The 13,119-nt window shown below is 44.7% G+C and overlaps 1 protein-coding gene across 1 annotated transcript in view; it reads left to right on the top strand.

The window, feature by feature from the left end:
* Positions 1–13,119, top strand: part of LOC147624555 (alpha/beta-Hydrolases superfamily protein) — a 48,533-nt gene that overhangs the window by 18,926 nt on the left and 16,488 nt on the right. The window lies entirely within an intron of this gene.

Raw genomic sequence — 13,119 nt, 5'->3', positions numbered from 1 at the left:
AGCTCGTGGCTCGATGGGGACAGCCAAGACTGTGGGCTTGCCCACGGCTGACATGGTGGGGAGGTGAGTCAGGCCTGCACCCCCTTGCTTGTTTGTTTGTTCGTTTGTTTGCAGGATTCGAGTTTTGAATCAAGATCGATCACGAAAGATCCGTGGGGATTTGACAATATGTACATATGTATATATATACATATGTACATATATATGTACATATGTAGATATATATGTATATATGTAGATATATATGTATATATGTAGATATATATATATAATATGTACATATGTAGATATATATGTATATATGTAGATATATATGTATATATGTAGATATATATATAGATATATCTATATATATATCTATATATATACATATATATCTACATATGTACATATATATGTACATATATCTATATATATATCTACATATATACATATATATCTACATATATACATATATATCTACATATGTATATATATACATATGTACATATGTATATATCTACATATGTACATATATATGTATATATGTAGATATATATATGTATGTATATATATATATATATATGTATGTATATATATATATATATATATATGTATGTATATATATATATATATATATATGTATGTATATATATATATATATATATATATATATATATATATATGTATGTATGTATATATATATATATATATATATATATATATATATATACTGTTTTCTTTAAAAAAAACACACACCTTTAAACCTTGGAGGGGCCTTTAAACCTTTTTTTAAAAAAAAAGTTTAATCTTAAAAAAAAACAAAAGCGCAGAATGCTTTTCTGGATTTTTCTCTCTCTTCCCTCCTGGAATTAGCGCTGTCGGCCTGTCTGCAGTCGTCACCTGCGCTACTGCCGTCGCTGACCGTACTGCCGGTGCTTTCGCTTCAGCCTGCGCTTGCGCCAGCCTCGCGTAGGCCAGGCCACAAGCCGACGTAGGCTTGGGCGCCTGCCGGCCTGGCCTGGGTGCGTGCATGCGTAGGCCTCGGCGCCTGCCAGCCTAGCCGCCTGCGTAGGCCTGGCTAGCTGCCGCTGGCCGCCTGCGTGGGCATGGTTACCTACACGCCTTTGCCTACATGTTCGGGTAGCCCACGACCAGCACGAGCATGCGACCCAGCATAGTCAACCGAATACTTCTCTCGCTCTCTGTCTCTCTCCCGTTCAACCCAAAAGTAACTATGCTTTTTGTTTTCTGTTTTCTCTCTGCAGTTCGTGCGACTGCACAAACATCTTCAGCCTTCTTCTGGCAAAGCAAACAACCCTACCATCTACCTACACCCTCATCACGGGTTTCCTATGATGAAAAACAACATACTGAATCTGAAAAACAGGAGTATGCACAGAAAAACAGCAAGCTTTTTGAACACATACCTTTCTTCGATCTCATCTTCACTACCTCTCGACTTACTCGTTCACGAGGCATGCTCTGATACCACTGTCAAATCCCCACCGGATCTCCTCGTGGAATGCTCCTGGTACGAGACTCGAATCCTGCAAGCAGACAAACAACAAGGGGGTGCAGGCTTGACTCACTTTCCAACCATGATAGCTCTGGGCAAGCCCACAGTCTTGGCTGTCCCCACCGAGCCACGAGCTGAGCTAACTAGGTTGACGTACTGACCAATCTCCTCCTCGCGACGTCCCATACCGCGACGAAGCTACCCTCGCTGGCCTCGAGATTGCTGCCGGCCTCGGTTGCATGAAGCAGGTGCACGTCTGCACTAGATCCATGCTCCAAGACCATAGAGCTCTCACAAATCACGCGAGACTCTATATGACCAATGACTAACCTTGGCCACCCTTTTATAGGCTCTTGGCCGGTCATTGGGCGTCCACACTTGGGCGCCCGCTTGTCCATACGTGGGTGCTTGCCCGTTAGTCTATCCCTAACTCAGCTCGCCAATCAGCGTGCCTAGCTCCAAGCTTCCTCAAACGTCGAATCTAGTCTTGTGTGCGTGTAGCACACGGTAGATACAGTGTGCACATGACACGTACGGTCCACCAATCAGCAACACAGCAGTCCCCCTCTTGCTCACACAAATCCCAAGAACTATCTAGAGCCTAGGCTCTGATACCATGTCAGAATACGCATGACCAAGCAAAACGCAGTGCAGAAAATCACAGCACAAGAGAGAGACAGAGATAGAGGCGTGTAACTCTGCTCTATATACACAAGAAGATCCCGAGAATGATACAACATGGAATGGGGGCCATGGGGCCATTTTATATGGCCCCAAATACGCAGTCGGCCTGTGCTAAAGGCAGTCGATTGGCCCTGAACCTCCACGACCACCAAATACACTGAGTCGGCTAGAACAAAGGCCCTCCTGCCAACACAAGGAAGCCACCCAAGCCATCGAAAAAATAGGAAAAAATGGGGGAAAAATACGGAGAGTGGGGAAAAATGAGAAAACACCTAATAAGGGCGGGCACACCCACAACAAAGGCCCTGGTGTATAAAAATAGACAGGAGATGACTTCTAACAATAGAATGGGATGATGACAGTCATCCAATAATATAGATTGGAATCCCGTCATTAAGTTTAGCAGAGGGGGATGTCATGTGCAAGACATGCATTGCATTTGGCTGAACTTAGAGCTAATCTTGAGGAGAGCAACCAGATAAAGACAGATCAAAACCAGAGATTAGGAGCATGAATTGCTAGTTTTGGCAGGGATTTGACTAATGATGGACATGGAGGGGCTGTTGGCTGGCAGATACAGGTTGATGTCCAGTCAGCTGCAGCAAAAGTCGGATGTTTGTCCAGGTAGGTGGCCGACCAGCAGTCGGCTGGTTTATGGTGTCATGTCCAGCCTATAAAAGGCAGTTTTGCTCAACGATTTGATTCATTCAGGCCAGCAATGGGCTGGGTCATAGGATTAGGCCTAGACTAGGGTTTACACCTTTCATGGAGGGCAGCCAAGCACTGTAAAGACTGTTATACCTTTTTTGTACACTATGAAATATACTGAATACTCAGCTATCTCTCTCTCTTCAGTCTCTCTGCATGCGTTTTGCATCAGCATGTTTGAAGATGGTGTTTAGGGCTGAAAGAAGACTCCCAGAGCTTCCGCATGTAACATTGGTGGTCAAGAGGGGTAATACTCTAGCACCTACTCTATAGGGTACCCCACTAGGGAACCAGCAACAAGGCACTAGTACAAATTAGCCTAGATCTTCTCAGTGGTGAACCATTGGTCAAGTCGCTCAAGGTCCACCCTCCCCCCCCCCCCCCCCCCCCCCCCCCAGTTAGTATCCTTTGCCACCTTGGAAGGGATGGCTCTGATTGGTCTTCTCTTACACCTCATTTCGGCCCCTCGGCCAATGTCGCTCAGGCCACATTTGAGTTAGACTTTGGCCACTCTTCCGAAAGGAAGAAGAAAAATCGGGCTAGACAAGGTAGTAAGCGTATGGAAGCTTTTGCCCTCGTTCAGATCTATCAGTTACCTGACGATCCATTTGTGCCAATCATCGAAGCCCATCCAACTCTTCCCTATGGCTACCCAATCACTCGGATAGTCGACAATGGAGCTACACACCATATGGCACGCAATGCTGACATTTTCATCTCTCTGCGTCTTGCTAAGGTTGAAGTTTGATGTGGCAACAATACACTGATGCCCATCAAATCTGTTGGCACTGTATTATTTGACACTACGTCAAGGCCCCAACTAGGATTCCTTGGACAATGTCTATCTTGTTCCTAACTTGAGACTCCACTTACTTTCTCTATCCCAGTTGACCCAACTTGATCGTGGAGTTTACTTCAACAAGCGAGTTGTCGAGGTAATTGATGAGACTACCGGTCTCGTTGTTGCTTGAGTTAAACCATAGAAGGATGGCTTATATCGGATATCCACCTTTCTATTTGAGCCATCTTGCGAGAGTTCTAAGTTTCATCGGGTTCGTGTCTATGTGATTAGAGCTCCTTCGGACATTGAATGACTATGGCACTATCACTATGGTCATCTTCTCTATGACACCCTCTATGAGTTGTCTAGGGACTAGTTGGTTGAGGCATATGACTATTCGAGGTACATGTGGGTATATTTCCTGAAGCATAAATCAGATGCCTTCCAATACTTTACCACGTGGGTTTGGTTAGTCACTAACCAAATGGGTGTCTCGATTGGGATTGCTCTCACAGTGACAATGGTGGTGAGTTTATCTCCCATTAATTTGCCGAGTTCTTGCAAGAGCAAGGCATCCAACGCCAGCTCACCTCCACCAACTCTCCCTCACAAAATGGACTAGTCAAGGGCAAGAACGGTACCGTTATGGATATGGCACGCTCCATGCTCTTTGCAGCAGAGTTGCCTGAACGCCTTTGGTCAGAAGCGGTCAACACTGTGGTGTATCTTCTGAACCGTTGTCCTACGGTTGTTGTCTCTCTCACAGGATCCTGTTTTAGGCATTTTATGATGAGAAACTGAATGTTTCCCATCTCCGTGTCTTTGGGTGTTGTGCTTACACACGCACTCCGAATGACATGAGGGGTAAGCTTGAGCCAAGGAGTGAGTTGCTCATTTTTGTGGGCTACTCTTCTGAATCAAAGGCCTCAAGTCTTTGATCCAAGATCGAACAAAGTCTTTGTTCGTCGAGACATTGTCTTTGATGAGCGGGATGGACTTCGCCTTTCGTTGTCCATATCTCCCGAACAAGAATCTCCGACTGTGCCACATGAACCCAATGAGTCGACTATTACTCCGCCACTTGAGGAGCCTTACTCCTCTCGACAACAACCCAGGGACCCTTTACCCCCTTGGTACGAATAGACCATGCAGGATTTAGGCATGCTTCCCAGTGATACCCCCTTGGACGATCCTCGTCACCAGGCTCAATCCTTGTGCCTCATTTGCCTCTGTGTTCTCAGCAGACTTTGTAGCCAACATTGTGGAAAGAGGCAATCAAATAGCCAGCTTGGAAACAGGCTATGGAACAAGAACTTGAAAGCGTTGACTGAAATGGCACGTGGTTCCTTGTGGATCGTCCTTGTCATAAGAAGGTCATTGGAACTAAATGGATATTCCGTACCAAATTTAAAGCGAATGGTACTGTGGAGTCTGGACAAGTACAAAGCCCGGCTTGTAGTGCAAGGCTTTCGCCAAAAAGAAGGCATTGACTTCGACGAGACGTCTGCACCTACAGCTCGAACGATGACCATCCATCTCTTACTGAATCTGGTGGCACACCACAAATGGCTAGTCTACCAGATGGATGTCAAGAGTGCTTTCCTAAATGGCATTCTTGAGGCGGCAGTATATGTTGACCAACCTCCAGGCTTCCCGCTCCTCGTGCATTTGGACAAAGTCTTCTGCTTGCATAAAGCTCTTTATGGGCTTAAGCAAGTGCCCCTGAGCGTGGTATCATCGCATCAATAAATTTCTTCGCAACCAAGGTTTTCAATCATCCCATTGTGATTCCAATATCTATATCCACACAAATCAGGCGATGGTGTGCTACCTAGTGTTGTATGTTGATGATCTTTTCATCTGTGGTTCAAATCAAGCCAAAGTGGCTAATATAATGGCAGAGCTGAGACAAACATTTGAGATGACTTACCTTGGTCTTCTCTCATATTTCCTTGGCATGGAGGTGATCCAGCATCTTGATGGTATTTTTTGTGTCACAACAAAAGTACTGTCTTCAACTCATTACTTCCTATTTTCCTGATGGTGCTATCCCTGTGGCCACCCCACTGGATCCAACCATCAAACTTACAAAGGAAGAGGATTCACTGCCACATGAAGAGCGAGCCTACCGACAAGTGGTTGGGAACCTCATATGGCTCACTGACTCTAGACCTAACATTTCCTATTGCACATCCATTTTAAGTCAGTATTTCAATGCTCCGAAGGAGTCACATTGGAGTTCAACGTTGAGGGTTGTTTGCTATCTAGCATGTATCTATATGTTTGGACTTCAGTTCAGTGGTGGGTTCACCTTGTGTGGTTATACGGACTCCGACTGGGCCGGGGATAGCGATTCCCGATGTTCTCATGGTGGTTATTTGTACTCACTTGGATCTGGCCCTTGAAGGAGATAGCACAGGCGGAAGCATAAACAACAAACTTATGAGAGAGTGCAAAGGAGATTGAGAGAGTTGGACAAGATCACCTTTTATAACAGCAGTAAAGCTTTACAATGGCGCAACTGAGTGTTGAACAATGTGCAAAGGAAGTGGATGATGGAGAGAATAATGGGGAACCCCTCGTATAGTGCAATAGGGACTTGGCCGACTGCCTCTAGGGCTAGCCGATAGGCCCTGGACAAAATAAATAGGAGAAAATGTATAAAATACCCAATAATAGGTATAGCCCCAAAACATAGAGATGCACAATTTCTAACACCCCCTCTGCAACTCAGTGTGTGCAAGAGTTGGAAGAAGATAAGTCGATGAAGATGCAACCATGGATTCTCGAGCATCGCAAGTACTGGAATCACTTCGGAGAGAGCACCCGCCAACCTGTTTCTTCAAAACAAGATGCCACCACGAATAGCAAGGAACTTTGCTTGGCCACGAATTCCTACACAAGTGTGCAGTGAACTCCAAGAATAGATGATGAGCTACTGAACACACCGCACCCATAATCCCCAACAGTGGACGGAACACATCACGTCCCAAAAGCCTTGAACAATGAACTTGGAACAGATCTAGTTCATAATCTCTGCTGTACCAAAGATAACCATGTCGTGTTATATGTCCTAATGCTTGGAACTCCGAATCACGGTCCCCATGCACTAGTAAGTGGAGCTGCAATCAGCCTCTCCCTCTGCCGCCCACAAGCCTCTTCTGGTTGGAAGCACATGGGAGGAAACTGCATGTGTACTAGAGAAGTACACCATCTGGGTTCTCTTGAGCCGGAAGCGCCCTGAGAGCCCTAGAAGTGGTACTAGAATTTGTATCACTATCCTGTGCCGTGTCTTTGCCTTTTCTCTGAGATGAAGCCTTGCCCTTGGTCTTGTCCTTCTTCTTGGACAAACAATCTTTGGATCGATGGTCTCTTTTTCCACAAGTAAAGCAGCGACTCTGACCTTTCTTTTGAACTGAGGAAAGTGCCTGGTCAGAGCTGTTGGCTGACACCTTCAACTTACCTTGTGAGATGAGAACGGACTCCTCCTCCAAAAGTAGGAAGCTAAGATCATCAAAATCCACCTGAGTGGATGTGACCTGGCATCGCAAAGATTAAGAAATCACATCATAGTCCGGAGGAAGCTTGGTGAGGATAAGAGCAGCCTGCTGAGAAGAGGAGCACCCATAGCTTGCTGGATAACCTTGGCCTTCATGAGAAAAGACTGCATGGAATTGTTTTCAAGGAATAACAAACCGCAGAGCTGTCCCTGCAAGGTAACTGCCCTCATCGATGAATCTCATGCAAAGAGATCCTCCAATTTTGACCATACCCGATGAGCAATTGTGAGAGTTTGCATGGTTGATGAGACCTCCTTTGTGATGGTCCACACAAGCACAAAATGCGCCTTCGAGTCCCGATTCTCCATGTCTTGTAATTCTGTAGCAAATTCATCCTCTTGATCTTGAGTCCACCTCCTAGAGGTTTGAGGATGCTCGGGCTTCCTTTCAGTCCCTTGATCAATGTCCCACAAACCCTTGTGGATGAACCAGATTTGCATCTGAAGCTTCCAATGAGCATAGTTGGGTCCTTTCAACTTGTCATCCTTGTTCGTACAGGGGGGGAGTCATATCCACAGCAACAAAGAACAAATCTCAGCTGTCACATGCACTCTGCACTGTAGTGCATGGTGACAAGATGGCTCATCATCATCAGCGCAACATTGTACAGTATTAGCACCCTTTAGGATTGATAATTGTCGTATGCCGTGTTCCCATTGTAATTCTCAATCCAGGATATGTTAGGCACGAGCTACGTAGGTCATTCCTCAGCCATAGTGAGTCAGTCGAAGTCCCTTAACCCACTTGGAGAGAATCATTCATGCATTAGAAACCTTAGGGTTTGCATTAGAAAGCATTCCGCATATTGCATATCATTCATCCATTGCACATAGACCATTGCAGAAGCCTCAGGATATCATCTAGTATTTTATCCAATTTATCTTGCATTTTCCCATATTTTACAGCATTATTTCAGCATTTAAATACCATTATTGAGCTTGTACAAGTCGTGTAGCAAGTTGGCTACAGTCGGCCAGCTTCACAGCTGACCGACCAGGCTTGTGAGCATATAAATAGCCTTGCTATTGCATCATTCTAATCATCCATCAAGCGTTGTAGTCCTCAGCCCTGGAGCATCATCGCTTACATTCTCAGCCACGCATCAGCAAAACGCAGCATCCCTTGCAGCCGGCCAGCCTCAGAGCTTCATCAACCTTGCATTTTCAGCATACACAGCAGCTGGCCAACATGCATGCTTCATCCTCCTTGTGTTTTCAGCAGCTAGCAGCATTCAGACCACATACAACTCATCGTTTTGCTTCAGCCACTTTGGTGAAGGTAAAACTCAGCATTCTCATTCATTCATGGTGCATAACACAGCCTAGAAACAGTCCCAAACAGTCCATACCTCAGCCTCAGATTTGCACCCTTCCCTCGTTCCATTGGGAAGAGTGCATAGGCTCGAGATCGGTCATTATTGGTGCTTATACAGACGTGTACAGTTCAGCCCGACTCTTGCTTCTCCGAGATCTTGCGTTTGGCTTATCGTCAGTCCAAAGTCATTCTCTTCAATGTAATCAAGCAAGTACTATTCCGGTAACGGGATAGGGGGCCCTTCAGTGGGTAATTCAAGACTCCATACAGTGTACAGTCTCTCTCTCTCTCTCTCTCTCTCTCTCTCTCTCAATCTCTTAAAGTTTGAAGTCATAAAAGTGGATTGCTAAACTTGCGAAACTCAGGATACAGAAGGTGGTGTGAGACTTGTGTGACAGGATCCTTAATTACGAATATTTCCGCTGCATGTTACATCAACTCTCAAACACTTCTCTCAAGTGCTTTCCAACGAAGCGAGGCACCAGGTGTCACAAACGGGGGTGTGGTTATACATAATTTAATACTGAAATTACAAGATTTATCATCCTTTGATCATTGTCATATCCCACATACATAGCCATAACAATTGATTATACAATGTGGAAGTACTGAAAAGAAATGATACTGCACTAGGGACCAGAAGATGGGCTGGTCTCCCCCCCCCCCTTGAAGGATATGTATTGCCTTAAGGGAGTAAGAATTTTACAAGTACATAAAACGGGTGGATTGACCCAGCCATACACCACCGTTTCTTCCAAAATGATTGAATATGAAAACAACTTACAAACGCTATACTTGCCTACAAGTAGCCCAGCTACAAGTTAGCAATATGGTGTCCAGCATCCTTCACCAAGATTGCCCAGCAATCCGGGTTTCTTCAAATGTAGCTTAACTTCAATAAAATCAACCACCTAATGGCTGAAAATCAGCCTTAGGAGAATGCCCATCACTTCCCAAGGGTTTTCCGGCATAGAACTTGTAGCAACCGGATCCAAGATGATTCTTCCATAGCTTCAATCTTGGGAATAGTCTTCTTCTTCTTCTTCTAGCTTGAATGGAGGCTTTCACTTATGAAAATCAGAATTCAGCCAGCTTCTAAGTGTTTTGGGGAAATAATAACACTTTGGTATGGCTGGAAAAATACTCTAGAATAAGTGCATTAGATAGAGCAATAAACAAGGGCCAAGAAGTACTCTTGAATGAGGCTGGAAATCTGAATTTATAGAGGTCTATTCAGCCTAGAAGGAGGCACCTAGATGAAGAGGAGGAAGTGGAGGTTATTGCTCATGAAAAGATGTGGTAGGGAGAGGTTTGTGCAAGACTTTTGGATCAAAGAATGGCTATTAGCAAAGTAGCAACTCATGTAGCTAAAAGAGGAGGAAAAGTTTACTTTTTATCTTTTTTTTTTTGAGTTAACGAGCTTGCATAACTCTTTTGGAGAAAAGTGAGCTTGCATGCTTTACTTTTAAGAAAAGTAAGCTTGCATGGCATACTTTTAGATGCATGAAAAGATAAAGCATTGTATGATGCATGCATGTAGCTGAAAAAGCTTGCATGTCGCATGCATGGGGGTTTCTGGCCATGCATGTCACATGCATGGGGATTTCTGGCCATGCATGTCACATGCATGGGGGTTTCTGACTATGTATGACTATGCATGAGGGTTTCTGACTATGCATGTCGCATGCATGGAGGTTCTCATCATGGAGAAGAAGTTTATCAACAATACTTCGCTAGATTGTCATGCATGCATGCATAGAGATAGAAAACCCGCATAAGAGTGGGCTGTCTTCAAAATGTCAATTATTCGTGTACAAATCTATCAATACAAGTTAATTGAAGACAGGTTATGCAACATACTAACCCATGGGTGCAATCCAAGCATCCCCAGATCCATGAGCTTCTCATGCAATAAAATACAAGCATTGTCCAGGCAAACAAAACAATACACGCAAATAAAAATAAGCCATGCACACAAATGTATGCATTTAAACACATACTTTGGAAGAAACCCCATCTATCTATATGTACTTGATATTCACAAGGGCTATGGTATGTGGCTCTCCAAGATCCATCACATATCCATGGCATTATATATTGCATTTGGTTCTCCAAGATCCATCAAATGCTTAACATGCTTCTATGCAGCCAGGATCTCGTAGATACAGCTAGCATACACATACATGGGAAGCTCAACCATAAACATTCCATGGCTACATGTAGTGTCCAACACCCATGTCCATGGATAGTAGAGAATTTACAATATGAATCCCGAGAAATTGGGGAGTAGTTACACCAGGAACAATCAGCCTCCTCTCAAAGCTGAGGGAGAAAGATGCTGGACAAGAGCAAAACAGTCCAAGATCCACCGGGAACCTCCTACCGGAAGGGCAAGGACTCGTGGAGGAAGAAGACAATGTAGGGCCACTTGTCTTGTAGCACCAAATGCAAAGAACTAACCAAAAACAGATGCCGGTGCAGAAAACACAGCCACAACTCCACCTGTTGCCTCTATAGAAGAAAACGCAGCCAAGTACTTGGCCGGCTTGCCTCTGTAGGAGAAAACACAGCCACCAAATTGGCCGGCAGTAAACAACAAGCTGGATGGACCTGAAAACGCAGCATAGTTGGGAAACGCAGCCACTTGTTGTCATGGATCTGCAGCCGGGAGAGATATGGAGGAAAACACACAGCAAAGGAGGGAAAGGTGGGTAGATTTGTAGAGTTTGGAGCAGCCTGGACCTAAGCGTATGATACCATGAAGGAGATAGCACAGGCAGAAGCATAAACAGTAAACTTATGAGAGAGTGCAAAGGAGATTGAGAGAGTTGGACAAGATCACCTTTTATAACAGTAGGAAAGCTTTACAATGGCTATAGCTAGCAACTGAGTGTTGAACAATGTGCAAGGGAAGTGGATGATGGAGAGAATAATGGGGAACTCCTTATATAGTGCACAATAAGGACCTGGCCGACTGCCTCTAGGGCAGGCCGAGAGGCCCTAGACAAAATAAATAGGAGAAAATGTATAAAATACCCAATAATAGGTATAGCCCTAAAACAAAGAGATGCACAATTTTAACAACCCTTTCTCTTGGTCTAGCAAGAAGCATGATACCGTTGTAGGTTCTTCAGCTAAGGCCAAGCACCGGGCCGTCTATGACACCACCACTGAGGCTATGTATCTCCATCAGCTTCTTGAGAAGATGCGTGTTCCCATGGACACCGCTACTACCGTCTTTGTCGATAGTTAAGAGTACGATTGCCCTTGCTAGTAATCCTATTTTTTCTAACCGTACCAAGCATGTTGGTGTTCATTTTCATTTACTAGGGAACATGTTGAGCTTGGTACCATCAAGCTCCAGTGCATTCCTATGGCGAACAACCATGCTGACATTCTTACAAAGTCCGTCAATCAGCCTATCCTTGATCGCCATCGGTCCTCCACCATCACCCTCAGCATCTTGAGAGGGGGACCATCCCCACCATTTGGATTACTTTATCATTGCTGTAAAGGGTGCATGAGTAAGTGAAAACCCTGTGAGGGCATTGCTCATGTGAAAACCTGCTACATAGCATTTACCATCTTGCATAACCTTTGCATCGTTTTCGGTTTTTTTTGTGTTTGGGACGCATGCATGAATGAAAACCCAAAAGGGCATTCATGCATGTGAAACCCTTTGCATTGTGGCATTGTTATTATTTACCTAAAAAAACCTTTTTTTTTCTGGTCAGTTTGTGCTGGCCGACTGTTGCCTTTTTTTTTCCTTGTCCAACGCTATTTGAGTGTGTAACCGCCTGGACCAACATCATTGTAATCAACACATCAACCAACGTCATCATCGCATATTGACCGACATCAACCAATCGATACACGATCTGCAGCCGGTGCTAAAACACTTGTGCAGCACACATAGCTGCAGCCCGGCAGTCATCTTCATCATTTGGCTGAACCAACACAACATATCAACCTAACGTGCTGTAGTGGCCTGCTCTCGGTAAATCAACACATCCAGCAGCTGTGGTTCTGCCCACATTATCGAGCTTCAACATAGATCATCTCTGAGCATTCAGTTGCAACACTCCTTTATCATCCACACCAACCAGCCGTCGGCTCTACCCCCTGCACACTGTAGTCGCCCGGCTGTACCTCATCAACACAAACATCATCATCATCGGCTCTACCACTTTAGCATTTCTGCTCCCTCTGTATTCAGCAGTACACCTGCATCTACTGCATCCTGTGTTTGCAGCCTCTACATCTTCACGAAGTGCCACTGCTGTCCCCGACGCGAGCCTTGTCACTGACCGAGCCTCTTGCTTTGACTTCGTCTTTGCTTCCTCGCCGGTCTACTACTCAGAGTCACCTCACATCAAAGGGCCTCTTGTACTGGATTACTTCACCATTATACATACACTCATTATACCTGCATCTCTGGAGGTTTGACAGAAACTCAGTACCAAGGACTTTGTGTGAATATATGCTCTTATGTGTGTGTGTTTGTGTGTGTAGTGCGTGTGTGAGATCATATCTTGATACAGAGTACTACACCCACTATTGGGCGCTGATGACGT

The sequence above is a fragment of the Cibotium barometz genome, chromosome 25 (genome assembly GCF_041138505.1).
Source record: "Cibotium barometz isolate CiBa-2024 chromosome 25, ASM4113850v1, whole genome shotgun sequence".
Lineage (NCBI taxonomy): Eukaryota > Viridiplantae > Streptophyta > Polypodiopsida > Cyatheales > Cibotiaceae > Cibotium > Cibotium barometz.
The sequence above is the reverse complement of the archived record's forward strand: the minus strand, read 5'-3'. Positions and strand labels throughout refer to the sequence as shown.